The following is a 5,054-nucleotide window of genomic DNA, read 5'->3' on the forward strand; positions in this document are numbered from 1 at the left end:
GAGCACGTGGCTCACCTGTGATTAAAGCTGCAGCTTTGAATTCCCACTGCCTCTGACTCTAAATCCAAACACCATTATCTCTGTCGTAATCTCCATCTCATCTCATCTCTGGCCTCTCACTAATCCCTGTGGTACAAACAGAACGACCAAAGCTGCCTGATGGATGGGTGAAACGATGGAGTGATGACAAAATGAGCTGTGGGATGTGTGGAAAGATAAATTGATTGGTAGACTGACAAAAGGATACATGAACTGATGGATAGACACTTTAAATAGAAGACTTACAGTGCCTTGCGAAAGTATTCGGCCCCCTTGAACCTTGCAACCTTTCGCCACATTTCAGGCTTCAAACATAAAGATATCAAATTTAAATTTTTTGTCAAGAAACAACAACAAGTGGGACACAATCGTGAAGTGGAATGAAATTTATTGAGTAATTTAAACTTTTTTAACAAATAAAAAACTGAAAAGTGGGGCGTGCAATATTATTTGGCCCCCTTGCGTTAATACTTTGTAGCGCCACCTTTTGCTCCAATTACAGCTGCAAGTCGCTTGGGGTATGTTTCTATCAGTTTTGCACATCGAGAGACTGAAATTCTTGCCCATTCTTCCTTGCAAAACAGCTCGAGCACAGTGAGGTTGGATGGAGAGCGTTTGTGAACAGCAGTCTTCAGCTCTTTCCACAGATTCTCGATTGGATTCAGGTCTGGACTTTGACTTGGCCATTCTAACACCTGGATACGTTTATTTGTGAACCATTCCATTGTAGATTTGGCTTTATGTTTTGGATCATTGTCCTGTTGGAAGATAAATCTCCGTCCCAGTCTCAGGTCTTGTGCAGACTCCAACAGGTTTTCTTCCAGAATGGTCCTGTATTTGGCTCCATCCATCTTCCCGTCAATTTTAACCATCTTCCCTGTCCCTGCTGAAGAAAAGCAGGCCCAAACCATGATGCTGCCACCACCATGTTTGACAGTGGGGATGGTGTGTTCAGGGTGATGAGCTGTATTGCTTTTACGCCAAACATATCGTTTTGCATTGTGGCCAAAAAGTTCGATTTTGGTTTCATCTGACCAGAGCACCTTCTTCCACATGTTTGGTGTGTCTCCCAGGTGGCTTGTGGCAAACTTTAAACGAGACTTTTTATGGATATCTTTGAGAAATGGCTTTCTTCTTGCCACTCTTCCATAAAGGCCAGATTTGTGCAGTGTACGACTGATTGTTGTCCAATGGACAGACTCTCCTACCTCAGCTGTAGATCTCTGCAGTTCATCCAGAGTGATCATGGGCCTCTTGGCTGCATCTCTGATCAGTTTTCTCCTTGTTTGAGATGAAAGTTTGGAGGGACGGCCGGGTCTTGGTAGATTTGCAGTGGTCTGATACTCCTTCCATTTCAATATGATTGCTTGCACAGTGCTCCTTGAGATGTTTAAAGCTTGGGAAATCTTTTTGTATCCAAATCCGGCTTTAAACTTCTCCACAACAGTATCTCGGACCTGCCTGGTGTGTTCCTTGGTCTTCATGATGCTCTCTGCGCTTTAAACAGAACCCTGAGACTATCACAGAGCAGGTGCATTTATACGGAGACTTGATTACACACAGGTGGATTCTATTTATCATATTTATACGGAGACTTGATTACACACAGGTGGATTCTATTTATCATCATCAGTCATTTAGGACAACATTGGATCATTCAGAGATCCTCACTGAACTTCTGGAGTGAGTTTGCTGCATTGAAAGTAAAGGGGCCAAATAATATTGCACGCCCCACTTTTCAGTTTTTTATTTGTTAAAAAAGTTTAAATTATCCAATAAATTTCGTTCCACTTCACGATTGTGTCCCACTTGTTGTTGATTCTTGACAAAAAATTAAAATTTTATTTCTTTATGTTTGAAGCCTGAAATGTGGTGAAAGGTTGAAAGGTTCAAGGGGGCCGAATACTTTCGCAAGGCACTGTAAGGTGAAAAATGTGAAGGGATTGAACAAATAATGTTATATATGATACATTCTTCCTATTTTTGTCTATGATGTGGAAAAAACACTGCTGATGACAACAAGCCGATACGGTGAATTATTTAAGTTATAGCTGAGCTTTTTTTGTTCAGTTTTGTCCGTGGCTCCTGACCTCTGAATCAAGGTTTGGAACTTCGGTCTTATAGTATTACTTTTGTGTGGCAGGAAAGGGTGGAGAAACCAGGTTGTCCACCAGCTGTAAAGATAGTTACAGCTGTTGAGCAACCAGCAAGTACTGGTGCATCTGTTCATACATGCACGCACAGATAGAGATGCATGATGTAGATGCATGCACACCTGCATGCACAGATATCTGGGTTGTGTTGCGTGCGTTGATGACACACACTTCACATTTAAGAGTGTGGTTTTGTGGCATCTGATGCTTTCCCTGATCTGTGCCCTCAGGCAGCGAAGATAACAGTGTAGCAGTACAGGTTCAGACAGGGAGGCTGCACTTCACGAGTCATGAAATGTTACCTGATGTTTTTCCCTTTGTCTATACTGCACCCAAGTCGCTGACACTCATATACATATGTACACAAAACAACCTATGACTCCTGGCTGATAACTTATAAGAAGACAGGCCTCTCATCTTTTCTGAACTGCAGCCTTAAAGGTCCAATGTGTCAGATATAGTGGCATCTGTTGGCAATAATTGTGAGTTATATTGGTATTGACTTGTGCCTCGAGACTTGAGGTCACATCTCTTTGTATCGATATATCATATTGATAGTTTACATAATAATAATCGGTAGACATGTCATTTATGCAAATGCATTGTCTTATAAGTGTGATAAAGCCTATTATGATAAAAAAAAAAAAAAAATTAAAAAGGGCATTTAATCACATTTTCAAATCAAGCTCAGTTTACTCAACCTGATAAGGAACACTAGTCTGTAAAAACATTTATATAATGTCTTCTGTGGCTCTGTAGAGAGCTATTCAAATCTTATTAAATGTCAGCATGAGTATGTTTGTTTGGACCTTTAGACATTAAAGTTTTACAGAACATCTAGGGCCTGCATTTTGAAAGACAACGAGCATTTACTATGAATGAATAAAGAGAATTGGATACAGCATCAGAGGCAGGGCCCCCTTCATTTCTATCAAAGTTATTCAGTGAAGCATTAAGCCAAAAAGTTTAACTTTTTGGTTGTAAATTAACTGGATCTTTTGCATCATTTGGCCCATAGAGCAAGCACACATGAGACTTCTGGCTGAGCAGCTAATTTTAGCCTACCAAAGTGGCTTCTTCAAGTTAAGTGCTCTGCTACTTTAAATGGGGAAAAATGAATGAATGTTGCAACTCCTCTTGACTTTTGAGCTGTTATCAGTCTGAATGGATCGAATCTCAACAGTGAAACGAGTCATTTCATAGAAGTTGTAACGCTCACAAAAATAAATCTACTGATTGACATATGTCTGCTTCCCATCGTAAGTGTATGGGGGAAAAAGTCCTTTTTGGCTCAATGGCATCATGTGACGGATGCAGAAGTTGTAATTCCACTGGCTACTATGAAAATTTGCTTCAAACCCCGGCTCCCTTCCTGGCATTTACCCATGGATGTATAAAGAGCATTGGATCCAGCGTTGCAGACGGGACCCTGTTCATTACTATGAAAGTTGCTCAATGGTGCACAAAGCCAAAAGAACTCAATTTTAGCAGCATAAAATTACAGAAATCTTCTGCTATTCAGTCCATAGCAAGATCACTAGTGACTTATTGCAGCCGTGCAGTTACCTTCCACCAGCCAAGCAGCAAACGTCTGGTTTAGCCTTCTGCTAGCTTGAATTGGGATGAAATACTTTAATCTTGCGGTTCTTCTAGACTCTACGAATGTAACTGGATTAAACAGATCAAACCCTGATAGTTGCTTGAATCATTTCTTGGAGGATTTGATGCTCAGACATCTGTGTCACAATGCATATCTATGAGAAAAAGTATTTTTAGGCCCAATGGCATCACATGGCGGGCTCTAAAGTTGTAATTCCACTGTTTAGCTTGCGAGATAATTGGCTTTAAAGTCCTGCGCTCATGGGGGCCTGAGATTACTAGGTATGGAGGGTCTAGAGATGTCAAATGCATCATGGGTAATGTAGGATTCAGTGCTTTTTGAATCTCACCATTAGGGACTAAAAGTCAGGATATTTCAGCCCCTGCTTGATTTTGACTTTTTCTTCTAAAGATTTGTGCTCTTGCAAGTTCCCCAACTTTATGGAAATTCAATACATTTCTAGAGAACATCTTTAAGGCCCAAAACACTTCAACATTTCCCAAAAGAAAACCTTATTCATGTTGGAACATATATATTTTCCAAAATTCACAAACAACACAGTCACAAATTGCCAATAAATTTACATGTAATGATTCACATAAAAATGTAACTAATAAAGTTAAATACAATACAATAAAAGGGGAAATAAAGGATGAGAGACAGGATAGCATTAACCATAATGACATGGTCTATTATAATACTAGTGTCGTGAAAAAAGGGAGGCCATTATTCAGTCATATGGGATGAGACATTCTCCATGTAGTTAATTAAAGGTTGTCATATATCATAGACATTATGTATAATTTTTCTTAGTGAGTAAGTTATCTTGATCTAGAGGAAAAGAGGACAAAATTTGGTGAGACTCAAGCTCGAAGAGATGAGTAGGGCTACTAGTGGACAATGATTCCTTGAAGCTGATTTGATGTACTGTCAGTCTGTGACAAACTTAAGTATTTTGGAAAATGCTGTGTTTTGGGGAAATAAAGTGTCTTTGGATATGTTGTAGTGTTTTCTGAAAGGTAGCTTTGTTATGACCCTTAGGTTCACCCTAGTGTTTGCCTGATGATGGAGGTCAATTTTTGGTCAGTTTTAATTTAATTAAATTTTTTATATGATTTACCACTAAATCAGTGCAGCACGCTCATTGTTTGAGTGCGATACACTTCTCACAGCTGCTTTGTTTACGTCCAGCACACACACGGTTAATCGGGATTGACAAGCTAAGGGTAGTTGCGCATGCGCAGGCGGCGCTGACAGAGGAA

The sequence above is a fragment of the Plectropomus leopardus genome, chromosome 13 (genome assembly GCF_008729295.1).
Source record: "Plectropomus leopardus isolate mb chromosome 13, YSFRI_Pleo_2.0, whole genome shotgun sequence".
Classification (NCBI taxonomy): domain Eukaryota; kingdom Metazoa; phylum Chordata; class Actinopteri; order Perciformes; family Serranidae; genus Plectropomus; species Plectropomus leopardus.